The sequence below is a fragment of the Balaenoptera ricei genome, chromosome 11, assembly GCF_028023285.1.
Source record: "Balaenoptera ricei isolate mBalRic1 chromosome 11, mBalRic1.hap2, whole genome shotgun sequence".
In the NCBI taxonomy this organism is placed as follows: domain Eukaryota; kingdom Metazoa; phylum Chordata; class Mammalia; order Artiodactyla; family Balaenopteridae; genus Balaenoptera; species Balaenoptera ricei.
Window position 1 is genome coordinate 19,923,889 of NC_082649.1, and position 19,668 is coordinate 19,943,556.

At 41.1% G+C, this 19,668-nt stretch overlaps 1 protein-coding gene and 1 long non-coding RNA gene across 2 annotated transcripts in view; one reads left to right on the top strand and one right to left on the bottom strand.

Annotated features, from left to right (window-relative positions):
- Positions 1-172, bottom strand: part of DCDC2 (doublecortin domain containing 2) — a 161,377-nt gene extending 161,205 nt beyond the window's left edge. The window contains exon 1 of the mRNA XM_059938025.1: positions 34-172. The gene's annotated coding sequence lies outside the window, so the exon portion shown is untranslated. The remainder of the gene's footprint in view (positions 1-33) is intronic.
- LOC132374396 (uncharacterized) lies at positions 106-14,184 on the top strand. Its single transcript, XR_009505672.1, has 3 exons — positions 106-341; positions 13,489-13,634; positions 13,831-14,184. It is a non-coding gene; the product is annotated as an uncharacterized LOC132374396 (long non-coding RNA).
- Positions 14,185-19,668: the final 5,484 nt, after the last annotated feature.

Here is a 19,668-nt window from a genome sequence, read left to right on the forward strand (position 1 = left end):
GTCCCGGGAGGCGCCCGCGGCCGGAGTACCTACCGACACCCGAGGCCCAGTGGGGGGAGGGGCGGCTTGGGCCGGGCGGGGCAGGGCGGGGTCGGGGGCAGGGGCGCCGCGGTAAACTCGGCGGCGGCCGCGCGTCGCTGCCGCTGTTCCTCCAGCTGCCGTTTCCTCTGCGGGCCTCTCTCACCCGGGGCGCGGGGGGGGGGGGGGGAAACGGAGTTGTTATTTCTGGCCGTTTCCATAGCAACTGCAGCCACGCGCTGGGAGCGGAATCAGTGAACTAGGCCTGGCGCGCTCCTGGATCCCTCGGGCTTTGCCCGCAGCCTCCGGCAGAGACTCGAGAAGTGAGTGTTTTGGGGGTAAGAAGGGGAAGCCTGGGAGTCATTATCATGCAGTCACTCTATAAATGGACGCCTACTGGGTGCCAGGCGCTGTGTTATAAGTTGGGGGATACAGCGGCATAGAAAAAAATCTAATATTTTGAAGTGCCTACCATATGCGTAGCTTTATGCCGAGAAAAGGTTGCCTCCAGAAGGCTAAGTGGCTCTCGGTGACCAAGAGCCCACATCCATGCTGTTTGTATAGATTGGATCGGTGTACCGTAAGATGGGGGAGAGGAGCTTTGAGAACTTCAGTGAAGAGGTGCTTTGTCCAAGCTACTCTGGGACACATATTGTGGAAGCAGGAAAATTCTCTTTAAAAAGTTGAAATCTGGGGCTTCCCTGGTGGCGCAGCGGTTGAGAATCTGCCTGCCAATGCAGGGCACACGGGTTCGCGCCCTGGTCTGGGAGGATCCCATATGCCGCGGAGCAACTGGGCCCGTGAGCCACAATTACTGAGCCAGCGCGTCTGGAGCCTGTGCTCCGCAACAAGAGAGGCCGCGATAGCGAGAGGCCCGCGCACCGCGATGAAGAGTGGCCCCCGCTTGCCACAACTAGAGAAAGCCCTCGCACAGAAACGAAGACCCAACACAACCATAAATAAATTAATTAATTAAAAAATAATAATAATAATCCTTTGACTAGTTAACAAACATTTAAAAAAAAAAAAAAAAAAAGTTGAAATCTTCCAGCTCATCTCTCCCAGTGTTCCCTTTGTTCCTCCTAAGACGTCCCTACTATGTGTCATGTGCAAATTTCATTACTGGCTGTTCCTAATTCTTCATCTATGAATAAAAATAATGTTAATAATAACTACCATTAATTGAACATTTACCATGTGCATTGTGTTAAGCACTTTAGATTATCTAATTTAATTAGATTATCTAATTTAATGTTCACAGCCTTCAGAGGTAAATATTCTCTCCTCAGATGAGGAGACTGAGGCGTAGAGAAACAGAAGAAATTCACCTCAGGTCGTGTGGGAAAATTCAAACCCAGTTTTCTGTGATTCCAGGACCACCTTAACCACCATGTCATACCAATCTGAGAGATGAATGTATGGGACATTGCAATCTGGGGCAGAAATGTTATTATTAAAGTTACTTAATACATCAATGCCTTGAAAGTTAACAGTTTTCAAAAGAAGACTAAAGAGAAGAGAACAATACAGAGGGAAAATAGAAGAAGGAAATTTTGTGAGCTGGTTGTGAAGAATACACAGGTTGAGGGAATGGATGGGGAAAATATCTGTGGGGATGTGCTACCAAGTAGGTGAATAGGAGAGAAAACCTGTTTTGAGGGATGAAAGGCAGTAAATCAAGCCACCCCCAGACCACCTAAACCTCCCTACCATCCATACCCATACCAGCCCAGAGCAAAATAAAAACATGTGGCCTCTTGTTCAAAAATTACGAATTTCAAGATGGTGGCCACAGAACAATAAACTAAGCACGAGGGTCTTCTGAGTGTGAAGCCTTGTCATCAGCCCATGAAGCAGCCCCACATCTGTATTCTGATGCCTCCCCCAACACTATCTCCAGTCCAGATTTGTCTCCTGAGCCCAGACTCATTTATCCATTTGCCTGTTAGACAGTGATATGGTGATAAATGTTTAACTGCTGGTTTGCAGGTTGGGGAAAGCCTTGATTCACAGCACTTGCCAACTTTTGTAGTTTAAATAGTGCAAACAAGGCCCATTTCCAGCTCCAATCTGACATCACTGAAAGCATGAGATGTGCAGTAGCATGTATGGCATTTCCACCATTCTGATACAATAGACATATAACCTGAGAGATAATAGTAAAATGGAGGTGGTGATGAGTTTTGAGTAGTTACTATCTTTATTTTTAATGTAATTTATTTAATTGTATATTTATGCAATGACCATGTTTAAAATTCCTGGAAATTTAACAAATGAGTCGGGGCTTCTCTGGTGGCGCAGTGGTTAAGAATCCGCCTGCCAATGCAGGGGACACGGTTCAAGCCCTGGTCTGGGAGGATCCCACATGCCGTGGAGCAGCTAAGCCCACGAGCCACAACTACTGAGCCTGTGTGCCACACCTACTGAAACCCTTGCACCTAGAGCCCGTGCTCCACAAGAGAAGCCACCACAATGAGAAGCCCGCGCACCAGGCTTAACTATATTTAACTATGGCGGAGAAACAACAACAGAAATAGTCATATGTTTGCAGTCTTTCTCTCTGCTCCTTTTGCTTGCTGAATTTGTGTTAGAGCTCTTCTCTGTTATACAGAATCCCAACACAGCAAAGGGAGAAGGATTTCAGAAGCCAGAAAAGTTAGATAAACACTGATCATGGTTATCATCAAAAAGACCACAAATAACAAATGTTGCTGAGGATGTGGAGAAGAGGGAACCCTTGTGCATTGCTGGTGGGAAAGTAAATTGGTGCAGCCACTGGAGAAAACAGTATGGAGATTTCTCAAAACACTAAAAAAACACTAATTTGAAAAAATACATGCACCCCAATGTTCACAGCAGCATTGTATACAATAACCACGCTATAGAAGCAACCCAAGTGTCCATCAACAGTCAGCTGGATTAAGAAAAGATGATCAACAAAGCTAAATGTTGGTTCTTTGAAAAGATTTACAAAATCAACACAACTCTGGTGAGATTAATTAAAAGAATGATAGCATAAAGAACAATGGTAAAAAAGGAAAAGGTGGGACGTACTGTATATGCCACAGACCTTTAAAAGATAATAAGATTGATACCATGATCAACTTTATGCCAATAAACTTAAAAAAGAATGAAATGGACATAGTCTTAAACATAAATAACTTCCCAAATCTGATTAAAACAAAAACAACTAACAGGACCCAAATGACTTCACTGGCAATTTCACTGGTGACTTCTGCCAAACATTTAAGGAACTATAATTTCAGTCTAACACCAAATCTTTCAGAAGCTAGCATAACTTTTATACCAAAATCTTGCAAGAACAATATAAAATGAAAATTACATAAATGCAAAAATTCTAAGCTAAATAGTAGGAAACAATAACCATGAAGATATACCATAACTAAATTGGATTTATGCCAGGAATGCAAAGTTGGTTTGACATTAGAAAGAGCCATTAATTTAATTCTGCATGTTATAGATTAAGGGAGAAAATCAGATGATTATGATTTTGGATTTAATATGGATTAAGGGGACTTCCCTGGCGGTCCAGTGGTTGAGACTCTGTGCTTCCACGGCAGGGGGCACGGGTTTGATCCCTGGTCAGGGAACTAAGATCCTGCATGCTGCACAGCACAGCCAAAAATAAAACATAAATAAATAAATAAATATGGATTAAAATTAAGAATTTATGTTCAAAGAAAGAAACCAAAAACAGAGAAAAAAGCCACAAACTAGGAGGTGATACTTATAAAATATATAACCAATAAAGGACTACTACTGAGAATATATGAACTATTCAGTATCCAAAAAGGTAAAGAAAAAAACCCTAACTCAACTTTTTAAATGGGCAAAAGATTCAGACAGCCTCTTAACAAAGGAGGAAATCTAAATTACCAATAAACATATGAAAAGATGTTTAGCTTCATTAGAAATCAGAGAAATTCTAATTAAAACCTCCAAGATTTTGCCCCCAGATTGGCAAAAATTAAGATATGACAAACCAAAGTCATCAAGAATGGAAAACAACAGGAACTCTCATCCACCACTGGTGAGACTATAACCTAGAACAACCACTTAGAACCAGCATTTCTTCTACTTTCTAAATACCCTAGAAAAACTCCTGCACATGGTACACCAGGAGACATCTACAAGAAAGTGTGTAGAAGTATTTCTCATATTAAGAAAAGAGACAATCCAAATGTGGAAGAACAATAGAATGGATAAATAAATAGATAACAGACAATAGAACACCATATACAGCAGTGAAAATGAACTCAACAGCATACACCAACATGTACCAACATGGAAGACTATCCACAAACATAATGCTGAGTCAGAAAAGCAAGGCACAGAAGAATAAATATAGTATAATTTCACTAGTATAAAATTCAAACGCATGCAGAACTAGAGAATATCACTGTTGAAGGATCCAAGATGGTAAAACTATAAAGAAAAGTAAGGGAGAGTGATAGACACAACATTCAGGATAGTGGTTACCTGTTGGCATGGGGGGCAGGGTGGGGGGAATACAGGGGATGGGATCTGGCAGGAGCATTACGATCTGTTGTAGGAAAATGGTAATATCTCACTCCTGGACTGGTGGGGGTGAGGGTGTGGTGCACACATGTCTTTGTATTATTGTTAATATTTTATATCCCTCATATACCTTATAAATATTTTGTTATATATTCAAAATTTAGGGGATTTTTCCAAAAAAGAGTTGGGATAAATAAGCTAATTCTTATTTAGAAGGAAGGAGGAGAAGGAAGAAAGGGAGAGGGGAGAGGGAGGGAAGTAAGAGAAGGGAGAGGAAGTGGGGAGGGAGGGAGAGGAAGAATTGGGATGCTTGTAGGCATTCAGCAAAGAAGAGATTAATGGGAGCAATAGCAATTGGGTAGGGCCACCCAGAGGAGGTGAGTCTTGAGGTGGGCCTTGAAGAATTGACTGGATGTGATACAGTGAAGAGATGGAGGAGAAATTAAAGGAGGCTTCATGAGGAAAGGATGATGAGCAAAGACAATATGGAGGAATAAGCCTGGGAAGAACCCAAAAGGCAAATAGTCATCTCTGACCCAGGCCTGGCTCAGGAGACGATGGGAGGCCTGTGTCTGCTGGGGGAGCCTGTGGTGAAGGACAGTGAAGGCTGGATGGCGGAGCCCCAGCAGAGAGGGCCCCGGAAGCCAGGTAAAATCAGAGGCTGCCTGAGGAGGCCCAGCCTGTGGTGACCAATGTCCCTCCCCTCTGAGGAGTTGAAAGGGAGAACCTGACCCCCTTGGGCATGCGAGAGCCTCCTGAGTCCCTTAGCCATCTTGAGGAATCCAGGTTTTATCAGAAATGCCCCACGGTGATTGGAGAAATCCCTACTCTTCATCTTCTAGGGCTTAACTATGTGGAATCTGGAATTCCCTGAGAATAAGGAGGATGCGGGCTTCCACTGCCTTCTCCTCACTGTGATCCTGCACCTGGGCTGGGATTTCCCTGAAGGTCCCCTCCCTGTGGAGTGAGGTTAGAAACCCTGAAAACCATATGCCCAGAGGCTGCATTAGAGTGTGTGGTGAGTTGGGAATATGGCTGTACCCCGAGAGGGATCTACGGAGGATCCCTCCAGCTGAGGGCCCTGTGAGACAGGGCCACTCATGTGGGTGACCCCAACATCAAGACAGACCCTAACATGATACCTGGGCGAGTGGAACAAGTCAACCAGGGGTGGGTTCAGTGTAAAATCCCACTTCGTACATCTTTAGGGGCAAGGGATGCTCTCTAAAGCAGAGTATAACATATAATATACATAAAGGTATAAGTACTGCCATTTTCTCTGAATGGAATGCTTAAGTACCAGGTTTTTAAGTACAGTTGAGTCTTTCTTGTCATTCAGCTCTCAGCTGAATGTTTACCTCATCAGAAAGGCCTTCTCTAATAACCTTATGTAAAGTGTCCCCTAGTCACCATAGGTCACAACGCCCTGTTCTGTTTCTTGTTTGTGGCACTTGCCACTCTGTAGAATGTCCAGGAGAGTGGGACATTGTCTGATCTGTCACTGCTCTATATGAAGTACTTAGAGCAGTGCCTGGCATATAGTCTAGCAAATGAATATTGTGTGTGTGTGTAAAAAGAGAGAAAAGGGAGTAGGAGAGAAGAAGGAGGGAAGGAAGGAAGGGAGGGAGGGAGGGAGGAAAAGGGCAAAGGAAGGAAGCTGTCCTAGCTCAGGTCTCCACTATGTCCCCTACAGTATTCATGTATGTCTGAGCGTGTCTGCCAGACTGTTAGATAGACCCACCAGGAATGTGTTTTTATGAAAAACTAAGGCATCACTGGAAAAAAAAAAAAAAAACTCATCCTAAAGTAAAAAGCTGTAAGAGAAGTAAACCCAGTACAAAGGCTAGATCATGAGAGAGGGGCAATCTGAAGTTTAGCATCTCACCTGCCAGGTTCCAATCCCCATGTACTCATTACAGGGAATTGGATGTGGCTGTCAGCAAAATGTGAAATACATATTTCACTATAAATTCTATAAAGCATTGAGCACACGCAGCTCTTCTTTTATACTGTGTGTAAAATGTAATGTGGAAGCGAGATGGAGAAGAGAGGCTTTCTGGCGCAGGGAGCAGAGTCACCTTGGCGGTGCCTCCCTGGACCCTGTGGACTGTAACGCAGCATCCGTGGCGCTGGGACTTGGCAAGAGCCAGCATCACCTCACAGGCAACGGTACACAGGGGGCAGTACCCGGCTTCACAAGCAGTAGAGGCCTCAGTAGGAAATAGCACCGAAAGGAGCTAGAGCAGGGAATGAGGAACATGCAGAAGCTGGGCAGACTTAAGAGCTCACTCCCTGGGAACTCTTCGAAGTAACTGGGGGAAGTTTCAGGGGGACAGTTATGGGATGCACATGTATGTTTCATAGGAAGCAAGAACCTGCCAAGCTGTGCCTTAATAATTTTGACCAGTTTTACCCACTGGCCTGATATGACCTGAGAAAATATAGGGGTTTGAGATCTTGAAAGTGAGAGAGGTATACGCAAAAAAATTAATAGAACCTAGTGATGTTGAAAAAGACAAAAGAGTAACTATTTTAAATATCAGTGTGGGTTTTTTAAAGATAAGAAATGCCTCTGTATTAGAGAGTTTCATCCAGAGATTCTGAAATGCAGCATCACATCTGCTTCACGATTGCTTCACAGACATGCCGCTTCTGTAGATCCCATTGTAAGAGGTATGATTAATGAGATTCTTCGGCCAATAAGGCCACTTGTAAACTACAGAAATCCTCAGAGGGATTCATCAATGCCCTATGCCTTCTGGAGGCATTGAGCTAGCCACCTGAAGGATTCCCTTGTCTCTAGACAATTATTTCACGGCAAGGAAGAAAAAAATTGCCTGAGGTTTCCAACCACAGTCAAATTCACTGGAGTCAATAAACATTTCAGATGGTCCATGTGGCTGCCACACGATGGTTAAACACAAAACTTTACTCTTGAAAGACTGCTCTTTTTCTATACTAGAAAGCAGACAGATGTGACCAAAAATCATATATTCTAGATATCAGAGGATCTGACCTCTGTAACTGACTTCCTCAAAATGTATTGGTAATGATAGAATTTTATTATAAGAGAGAATGAAGAAAATTGCTAACTAGGGATGTTTTATGTTTTAAAAGGCATACACATTGCAATGCGGTCATCAAATTATGTAAATCTCTTAATTTAGGAAAGATTTGCATCTATTTCACAGGGATGATCTCATAATTGATTTTAACTTGCTTCACTGAAAATGTTAATGTACTTCAAAGTAGATTGGTTGTGTTGTTTTATTTATACATAATACTTGTAACCTGGTTTTGAATCTTGGCTCCATCACTTAATAGCTCTGTCACCAGGGGTCTGTTGCTTCACTTTTCTAAGTCTTAGTTTCCTCATCTATAAAATGAGCAACAAAACCCTACCCATATAGGATTAAAAGAGATAACGACAAATGTATAGTGTTTACAGTATGCACCAAATAAATATTATCTCATTTTTTAAGAGAGAATTTTTTTTCTTCTTCTCTTGTGTAGATGAGTGTGGTCAGTTTTAGTTATTACATATACGACATTTGGCCAGGCTCAGTAGAATATAACAGAGCAGAGAGCAACAATCCTGCTTGGGGTTTAGTCTTGAGGCCACTTGCCTTACTACCCCAAGATGGGCAGTGCCAGCGCTCAGCCCAGATCCTCTCGGATCCCTGAGACCCTGTGTGTCCCACCCCTGGCTTCTACGTTCCATGCCTGTGACTCTTCTTCACAGGCAGCCTCAGGCTACTGTAGCAGCAGCATCTGAACTGTCTGAGAGCAGAGCGTGCTGGAGAGTTTATCTTTCCCCACCCCTACCTCCACCTACCACCAGCCCACACCTACCCACTGTCCCTTACCCTGTGACCAACCAGTGCAAGAGTCTGAAAGCCCTCCTCCCTTGCTTTAGGTTGGGTTAATTCTAAGGCATAAAGTATACTTCAGAGCTCCCCTGTGGAATCACGTTGAAGTGGCCCTCAGTGGGATATCGCCTGAAATCACACCCTTACCTGGCTTCTTACCAATTCCTTTAAATGCACTTCCGTAATACGTCACTATATACAAACCTATGACCCTACCCCTTCTGACTCTCTAACCTCCAGTCCTGGACCTTAGCTGCCTACCTAATGCATGCACACATTCATTCATTCATTCATTCATTACCAAATACTAGCTCAGAACCTACTCTGGGCAAAGCACTATTTCTCATTTATAGAGTATAGTAAATATTCTGCCCTTTCTCCACCTTCTGTGCCCTAATTTCATCTTCTTAAAAGGATTCCTGTCATATTGTATTAGAACTTACCCTAATGATAATTACCTCTTTAAAGAACTCCAAATACAGGCACATTCTGAGGGAATGGGGCTTAGGACTTCAGCATATGAATTTTTGAGGGGTACACAATTCACCTCATAACATCCATTATTTGTAATTCGAGTAGTGCCAATTCTATCAGATCACCACTCTCTTTATTTTACATATTATTTGTTCTAAAGAACGTTTAGTTTATATGTTAGTTATACCCATTTACTTCCTTTTTGGGAAAGTGGATAGACCCATAGGTCTTAGAGTGAACCCAAGCTGAGTTTAAAGCTGGTGGTGAATGAAAAACACTAACCATCAAATGTCTCAACGAACCTATAAATGCTAGCTCAGTGGCATGAGGTACCAGTAAAGGATACAGCAGACCTGGGACTATAGCGATTTTCAATCTTTCAGTCAAGTCATTACCAATTGACTTACTCTTTGATTTGTTTCAGTGTATCTGTTGGCAATATACATCATTTGTATCATTGATTTGTTTTGTTCTTATACACTATAGTTTCTGGAAACCGAAGAACAAAGTATTACACTATTTTACAGGAAACCAGAACCCCCTTGAGACTTGATCATTTATGACAACTGAGGACTAGAACAAAGAGCTTCACTTTTTAAAGGGTTTCTGCCTCAGTTTGGGAGGTGTAGGAAGCTGCTAGGCTAACTTTGCTTGCCTGCAGGACTGCTGGAAGCTGATGTAATGTTGATACTTTTCTTTGAGTAATTCCCCTTACAACACAATTTACTCTATCTTACAAGGAGTTTGTTGTGACACTTTGATTCTTTAAACAGAAAAGCTATTTAAACAAAGCAATTTCTCCTCCATGGTGATTTAACAGTCCAACTATAGGGAGGGGAAAAAAAAAAAAAATCTTTCACAAAACTAGGCAACCTAAGCTCAAAATCCTTTTCAACACTTCATGCAATTCTCCATTCCCTTCACCTAAAATTAAATTATTTGTGTCACAAAAATAAACTCAAAATGGATTAAAGACCAGACACTATAAAAGGCCAGACACTATAAAACTCTTAGAGGAAAACAAAGGCAGAACACTCTATGACATAAATCACAGCAAGATCCTTTTTGACCCACCTCCTACAGAAATGGAAATAAAAACAAAAATAAACAAATGGGACCTAATGAAACTTAAAAGCTTTTGCACAGCAAACAAAACCATAAACAAGACCAAAAGACAACCCTCAGAATGGGAGAAAATATTTGCAAATGAAGCAACTGACAAAGGATTAATCTCCAAAATTTACAAGCAGCTCATGCAGCTCAATATCAAAAAAACAAACAACCCAATACAAAAATGGGCAGAAGACCTAAATAGACATTTCTCCAAAGAAGATATACAGATTGCCAACAAACACGTAAAAGGATGCTCAACATCACTAATCATTAGAGAGATGCAAATCAAAACCACAATGAGGTATCACCTCACATCAGTCAGAATGGCCATCATCAAAAAATCTACAAACAATAAATGCTGGAGAGGGTGTGGAGAAAAGGGAACCCTCTTGCACTGTTGGTGGGAATGTAAATTGATACAGCCACTATGGAGAACAGTATGGAGGTTCCTTAAAAAACTAAAAATAGAACTACCCTATGACCCAGCAATCCCACTACTGGGCATATACCCTGAGAAAACCATAATTCAAAAAGAGTAATGTACCACAATGTTCATTGCAGCACTATTTACAATAGCCAGGAAGCAACCTAAGTGTCCATTGACAGATGAATGGATAAAGAGGGTGTGGCACATATATACAATGGAATATTACTCAGCCATAAAAAGAAACGAAATTGAGTTATTTGTAGTGAGGTGGATGGACCTAGAGTCTGTCATACAGAGGGAAGTAAGTCAGAAAGAGAAAAACAAATACCGTATGCTAACACACATATATGGAATCTAAAAATATATATATATATGGTTATGAAGAACCTAGGGGCAGGACAGGAATAAAGACGCAGACATAGAGAATGGACTTAAGGACACAGGGAGGGGGAAGGGTAAGTTGGGACGAAGTGAGAGAGTGGCATGGACATATATACACTACCAAATGTAAAATAGATAGCTAGTGGGAAGCAGCCGCATAGCACAGGGAGATCTGCTCGGTGCTTTGTGACCACCTAGAGGGGTGGGATAGGGAGGGTGGGAGGGAGACGCAAGAGGGAGGAGATATGGGGATATATGTATATGTATAGCTGATTCACTTTGTTATAAAGCAGAAGCTAACACACCATTGTAAAGCAATTATACTCCAATAAAGATGTTAAAAAAAAGAAAATAAAAGTCCCTTCCTAGCCAAAAAAAAAAATTATTTGTGTCACCCTCAACAGGAGCAAGACTTTCTTCAATGCTGAGTTAATAAAATTAACTCATCTTCTTCAGCTTGACTCTACAAACTGGCCAATACTTTTGGAATGGTTTCACTATGCCAAACTAAGTTCTGTTTTTCTACATCCCAGTTCTCTGTTTATATGCATAATCATTAAGTAAGTAGGTATAACTATCTTATTTACGTTAAGTCAGGAGTGATGTTTATAAAATGAATATACTTATCTTTAAATATAAGGAAATAAATTGAAAAGAAATAAAGCCAAAGCTTAGTCAGTTGATACCTTCCCCCAGACCCCACAGCCCAAAGAATTCAAGGTCCTCTGGTCTCTGATGGGCTCGCTGCCTCTCCAGGTTGTTATCAGATTTCATTAAAGTGAAAATTAGAGTAATGCATATCTGAGGTTGATTTTTTGTTGTTGTTGGTAAACTGTGCTAATCCTTTTGTAATTAAGATTTGGAGCAATAGAACCACACAATGAATGTGGATTGGGCCTGTCTCCAACATTCCAGGGGCTTCTTTCATATTTTCGCACTACTAACAGGCTACATTTCTCCACAGACCTTAATTTTACACAACCTCAGAAGAGAGTTTTTCTTTTCTTTCCTTTTTTTAATTCCAAAATGAAAATCACTATCCTTTAACACCAACAAGTATGCTTCGATGGCTAATTCTCTGCCTCTACCGTCATTAAAAGGTTACTTCTGTGAAAACCTTAGATGTCCACTTTGGACTAACAATTTTTGAGTTAGTGTTTTAAAGGATTTTCTTTAGGTCACTGATAATTATTGAGGTAAAACAGTATTATCTCTTAGTACCTGGGGGGGTTTGGTTTTGTTTTCGGGTCCAATGTGGTAAGCCACAGTGAATTTATAATAAATAGAAGACTTCCATGAAAGAAAACTACCCCCTGCTGTGAACAAACCAAGAGAGAAGTTAACCATTACAGAGTAACAATTTTGCAGGAAATTATGTCACTAATACAGAAGTTATTGGTTAACTGCAGTCCAGTTTCTGGATTAATGGAGGGAGCTGCTTTAGGGAACTATGATGTTCTGATGTTATTTAAAGTTTGGGAATTCTAATTTAAAAAATTTTTATCAGTCAATAAGACCATGACCAGCATAGGAGATAGTATTATTAAGGCTAGACACCCTAATGTTTGCTCATCACATATATCGATTTCTAACTTAATTATAAACTACAGAAGTTTCAGTGATTGCACAATATAACATTTTTTCAACCCTGTTTTATGACCTATTTGATCTCTTCCCAATGACATGTTCAGATAGTGCAGCAAAACCATACTGAGTGCAGATTTGAAAAGCACTTCTTAAAACATCTATGTGAGTGGATGACAAGGTTTAAATACCATGTAAGTTAAAATGCAGTAAAACCTTTCCTGATAAGAACCCAGGGAATTCCCTGGCGATCCAGTGGTTAGGACTCTGCGCTCTCACTGCTAAGGGCCCGGGTTCAATCCCTGGTCGGGGAACTAAGATCCAACAAGCCATGTGGCGCAGCCAAAAAAAAAAGAAAAGAAAAGAACCCAGCACACCCTGAACCCTGCCTAACTGACTTTTTCCCATGATTAACTCAAATTTAATCTGAAAGAGACAAATGACAAAACAATATCAGAAATTTACTCAAGCCAGAAGGAAGAAGAGAGGAAAAAAAGAAACAAATAACTCCATTACATTTATTTAAGATGCACATTTTTTCCCACCACCTTTACATCTCTGAAATCGGGATGTGCCTTACAAAGTCCTACACTTGTCCTTGACCAGGTGGTGTATTGTGTGAGCAGGTAAGAACCTGGACATACTGTTCACAGTGTCACCACTTGAGATATGTTCATGGTTGGTACCTCATATGTTAGGTTTAACTGTCTTTTAAAATGAATTTTTTAAAGATTTTTTAAGATTAATTTTTTTAAAGATCATACCATGATTTAGCATTGAAACAAAAAAGTTTTAGAAATGCCATAATATTTTGCTTACATTTTCCCATTTATATACAAGAATGTCATGTGATAAAGAGCTATGTCTAAATAAGTCTAAAAGAGGACTTTCAATAAGTATATAATTTTTTAAATCTATATTATAAGAAAGCATTGTATCATCATTTAATTGAATTTAATATTTTTCTTTGTTAGGGGTGCATAAAATAAGTGTGCATCTTGCAATCATGTTACCGAATTGGTCTTATGGACCCTGACTTGGGCCCTAGCCCAGCCAAGGCCTCCTGTTTCTTTTCCTATTCAGATTCACACAGCCAATAATGAAACTGATGCTGAGACTGAAACAGCACAAGCTTTGTTGAATGGCCGTTCAGTGGCTGAGAATGGAAGTGGAAACTTAGTTCACAAATCAACTTCTCCTCAGGGAAGATCAGGGCAAGATTTTTAAAGGTAAGGTTAATGAGGCGGAGGCCTGTGCATTGGTTTTCTGGGAATGGGTGGGGTTCTTCCTGGAACTGGACTGCCATCTCTGTTTCTTCCTTCTATGGTCCTTCCTGTCTTGGCTGCCAGTAGGTGTGTCATTTAAAATGCTAATGTAGGGACTTTCCTGGTGGCGCAGTGGTTAAGAATCTGCCTGCCAATGCAGGGCACGTGGGTTCGAGCTCTGGTCCAGGAAGATCATACATGCCGTGGAGAAGCTAAGTCCGTGTGCCACAGCTACTGAGCCTGTGCTCTAGAGCCTGCGAGCCACAACTACTGAGCCCGCATGCCACAACTACTGAAGCCTGCGCGCCTGGAGCCCGTGCTCTGCAATAAGAGAAGCCACGGCAACGAGAAGCCCATCCACCACAACGAAGGGTAACCCCTGCTCTCTGCAATTAGAGAAAGCCCGTGCGCAGCAACGAAGACCCAACACAGCCAAAAATAAATAAATTGTAAGAAAAATTTATTTTTCAAAATTATTTTCAAAATAATAAAATATTTTCAAAATAATAAAAAATTATTTTTCAAAAATTATTTTTTCAAAAATAAATAAATTTTAAGAAATTAAAGTAAGTAAATAAAAAATAAAATAAATGCTAATGTAGTACAATGAACGTATAACGGGTCTCAAGGTCTGCTGGAGGTCGGGTCTTCTGCCATCTTGGATTTGGCCGGTTGTTTTAATCAGTTCTGGTGGCCTCTTGTTTTTCTCTTCTGGTGGTTTCCCATAAGACAAAGATAACACTTGCCCACAGCTTACCTTCCCTCAAGGAAGGGAGAGGGTTAGAGCCCGAGGCTAACAGCCATGGTAACAGTCCCAAGTGTCTTAGATTGGAAGAAGTAGTGCCGTTCCAGTCCGTAGGGTTCCAGTCCGTAGGGTCACTACTCATAAATCTCTCCAACAGCTTTACATGTACAGCTGGAATGCCCCACCCCAGGATCTTCCCTGACAAGTATCTGCCCTAGTTGCCTCCATTATTTCTCCACCACCAAAATCAGAGTTTCCCGGGAAAGGAGGAAGCAAAGCTGGCAGCCGCTTTTTCAGGATCCAGCCGTCACCTTTTACTCTCATCAGTCAACTTTGATTATAAGATATTATGGAACTCAAAAGTAAGTCTACCTGGTATAAAACCTAGTGCTAGGGTATTAATCAGTAAGAAATTACATTTAGAATCATGACCCAGATTACCAAAGATTCATTTACTGTTGCAGAAAATAATAATATAGCTTAGAGGGCTTCCCTGGTGACGCAGTGGTTAAGAATCCTCGTGCCAATGCAGGGGACACAGGTTCGAGCCCTGGTCCCAGAAGATTCCACATGCCACGGAACAACTAAGCCCGTGCACCACAACTACTGAGCCTGTGCTCTAGAACCCGCGAGCCACAACTACTGAGCCGGCATGCCGCAACTACTGAAGCCCGCGCACCTAGAGCACGTGCTTCGCAACAAGAGAAGCCACTGCAGTGAGAAGCCCGCGTACCGCAACGAAGAGTAGCCGCTCCTCACCACAACTAGAGAAAGCCCGCGGGCAGCAACGAAGACCCAACGCAGCCAAAAATAAATAAATAAATAAATGTATAAAAAATAATAATAATATAGCTTAGAAACGTTCCCAATAAGAAGAGTTGAAACAAAAATGAGGTTTAGCTAACTCACCATCAGCTAAATCTTTACTTTCTGGTAAACTTAAATTATGCCATTCTGTATTATAATCAGGATCCTATGAGAACTTCCCTTAGGCATTAGGGTTATATTAAAAATGTATGGATAAAAACAAACAAACAAACAAACAAGTGTCGATGTACCTCTATCAGTTTCAAAACTTCGCTTCCAGGTCTGGTAAACTGGGGAAGGTCTAGAACATTTCCAAGCTTCCTGAAAAAGTGAACTTAAATTCTTCTAACATCTTCCTAGATGATCATATCTGAACACGGCTTCCCTTTGTGTTGGCAGAAGGTATAAAAAGTACAGTGGCATATCCATATGATAAGCTCGGTTTTTAAAAGAGTAAAATGGTAAAATTTAATAAATTACACACCATGTCATACAAGGTTTTATTCTATTTATTTAACTATCTCGCCTACTCTAAATTTCTTGAAAGTAATTTTTCACCAAATTTGCCATATCATTCTTGGCTGTTGCTTGGAGCCAGTTCAAGCACATTACAGTATGAAGTACATGTACATTTATTTTTTAAAGCATACAGATGTACTTCTATTAAGGTCGGTTATCTTCACACACCAAAATCTTCACACACACATTTTGACAGCTGCTAAATTTTTATAAAAATTTCTAAAATGCTGCTTTATATTAAACACCTTCTCAATACACCTGTATTTGGTACATAAAGGTGGAGACTGCACCAGTTGTCAGATGTCACCATATACCCTGTGTTTTCTCCAAAGGAGAGGATATTAGTTCTAATACTTTTATTCTGAGACATTCTTTAAACCGTCTATATGGTGCAGCAATCTTTCATCTACAGGTATGTATGGTCAGGCCACTCAAGATGGCTGCTTTCTTGCTCTCTGTACCCCCCTGCCCGACCAGGGCCTGCTTCACCTACACCCCACTCACAAGACTGACCTTCCTACATACTTGCCCCAGCTGTTGAGAGCTTATCAAAGGGGCGGTGAGGGGCGTTCCCCTCTGCTGGTTTCCCTGGTAACTAATGAGCCCACCTGACATCAGTTCCCCTATAACTGGTAACCTCCCCCCACCCTCCCCAGGAGCAAGACGACCTCCAACTCCTGCCCGCCTGGTGGCGTGTCGCTCCAGGACCTGGCTTCAGAAGTGTAAGCTCCCCCATCCATTAAGCCATTGATGTTTCTGATTGCTCACTCCCGGCTCTCTCTTCCATCTTGAAGCTGGGCAAGCACAGGCCTTGTAGGCCTATGGGGCACAGCCCAACAAGGTGCTATCCTACACTACTGGTTTCAAAAAATGTAACTGAAAAAAATAAATGTAATGGCAAGTGTTTAGATTATAAAAATGGAGATGTGGTTAGATTGTTGATGTGTAAACTAGTTGTGATGGTTGATTTTATGTGTCAACTTGACTGGGCAGCGCAGGTTAAACATTATTTCTGGGCGTCCGTGAAGGTGCTTCCAGATGAAATTAGCATTTGAATCAATGAATTCAGTAAATTGTTCTCCCCATTGTGGGTGGGTGTCATCCAATCCATTGAGGGCCTGATGAGACAAAAAGGCAGAGGAATTCTCCACCTTTTTTCTTTTTCCTGCCTTCCTATTTGAGCGGGAATGCCTCATTTTCTTCTGCCCTCAGACTGGCATTTACACCATTAGCTCCCTTGGTTCTCAGGCCTCAGACTCAGACTGAACTACTCCCCCACTTTGCTGGGCCTCCAGCTTGCAGATGGAAGGTCATGAGACTTCTCAGCCTTCATCATCGTGTGGGCCAATTCCTCGTAATAAATCTCCTTTTATCCTCTTGGCTCGAGTTCCCTGGAAAATCCTGACTAGTATACTAGCAGTGTTTCTGATTTCTGTATTAGGAATTCCCTGCATCATTGAACTCTGTGGGACAAGCGTGTATTAAAATAGTTAATAAATAAATAAGCAAGCATAGGAATAGTGCTCCCTCTTGTGGCCAAATTCCTTGAAAAATTTCCAACAAGGGAAACCTATCTCTTGCAGACACCAGGTGTGTCATGGACCCAGACCCCAGAGAAGCCCACTTACCATTGTAGGTGCTGTATGTAAAGAGGAACATGATTTTAAAAGCTGGCATTTGGGTTTGGGATAACAGACACAAATAAATAAGCACACACATTTAAGTCATAAAATCAGGAAAAATAATATTTTACTGGAGTCTGGTAACATTCGATTTTCACTTTTTAATGTCTACCACGTGTGAAGAATATGTCTAGAAACATCGAAAGGGATATATCTTCTAAAGGCAAAAATGGTCTTGGGGTTTTGTGTATTCTTCTCCTTGTTATAAAATACAGTAGTTCTCAATCAGGAGTGATTTTGCTCCCCAGGAGAGAGTGGTGATGTCTGGAGACATTGTCACAACTCAGGGAAGGGGTGCTACTGGGACCTAGGGGGCAGAGGACAGGGTTGCTGCTAAACATCCTACAAATACAGGACAGCCCTCACCCCCAAATTATCTGGTTCAAACTGTCATTAGAGCTGAGGTTAAAAAAAACCCTGATATAAGAATTCTTTAATCCTTTTCATTCATTTGTAATATATAAACTTTCAACTTACAAGTAGTAGTTATTCATCTCTTGTGTATTTTTCGACTTAACCACAATACTTCTATCACACCTTAAATGCAAGGGAGATTTCTTAGTCTCTTCAAATAAACATTCAATGTTAAAATTTCAAAAAAAAAAAAAGTAGTAGTTATTAACTGCAAAGCCAAATACATTCTGTTAGAATTCCAGCAATAAAGTTAAAAATTCAGGAAGGATGATTCTTTTGAACTCAGTCTCATGTCTGACTACATACTTTTGGATTATATATTTTGCCTTATAAAGTAATATATTTACAATGTTTAACCATTGTTCTTCAAAATAGAAAATATATTTGGATGTTTTTGTTGCTAGCTACCGTGATTCAGTTATTCTTCTCTCTTAGCGAAATACTAGGAGAGTGAAGTTTTAAAATTAACTCCAGGCGGATCTGAAATGTTTTCATTAGGAAAACATGCCTGCTAGCGACAGGTGCATTGAGAGCGGGAGAAAAGAGAAAAGATTGACTGCGACGTAGTCATCCCTCTGGCAACCCAGGAAAAGCAATTCTTTTAGGACCTGGAGCCCCAGCCTGGGATCTCTGACTCCTCAGGCTCTGTGAAAATAAGAGGAGTATGAAAGCTATTTTCAACATTTTAAAAATGCTCCAATAACAACTGAACATTTATCTACAAGAAAATTTCTTAGACTAACTAAAATAAAAATCTCGGTGTGTAGACACTTACTACATACAAGTTCATTTCATCTGATGCAATATTGTAGGAATTTATAGATCCTTTGGGACAAAATAATACAAGGAGTCTTTTGTGATTAAATAAAAAGTTAGAAACTACTGCTCTAAGGAAACCTAGCAGTTGAGATAAGTGTGGAAAAGTGTAATCATGATACTACAATATTGCGCCAACTTTTTTCCTCTAGTTTACTACTTGCAGTGCTTAAGCACAGTGCTTGGTATATAATGATAAACTCAAATATTCTGGCTTAACCCAGGACTTTAAAAAGGAGTAGAACCGCCTCAACTTCAGAATGGTAGTGACGACAGTAAGAAAGCCACAAGGGAAACAATAGAGGGACGATGGGCCAGACTTCTAAACCTATCACAGAGAACCCTTCTCTCACATCAACCCTGGGGATCTGCATTTGTTTTTATCAAGGAGACCCATGGGTTGTTTCCTTATGGATCTTAGTGAAATTTAGAGCTATAGTAACTTCTAGGCCCTCACCATAACTACTCTGCCACCATAGTCAAAAGCAGTGTTCTTTCAGGGTAACTCCACTATTTTATTTGGGGGTCACTACTGTTTAGGCCAGTACATGCTAACAACAAAGTACCCACACTCCTCAGCCTCCTTTGCTGGCTCTTCCTCTATCTCTCCGGTTTTGGTTGGTGTGTCTTGGAGACTGTGATCTGGAGCCTTTTCTCCCCTCCTGATTATACACCCCCTGCCCCCAGGCAATCTCCTGCACGTCTATAGCCTCACTGATTATCAATATGCCAAACCCCCCACATTTATCCATCTAGCCTAGATAAACTCATATTCTTAGCTCCAGACCAATGATCTGTTTATTCAGTTGGATTATTTACTAGGCAGTCTCAAACACAGCGGGTCCAATATAGAATTCCCAATCTTTCCTCTGAACTATCTCTTCCTCCAGGTTTTCCTAACTCAGTCAACAGTACCATAATTCAGTATTTTACTTCTCCCAGAGTCATGGATTTCATCTTTACCTTCTATCATTGAATGAATTGTGTCCCCATATTCATATTTTGAAGCCCTAAC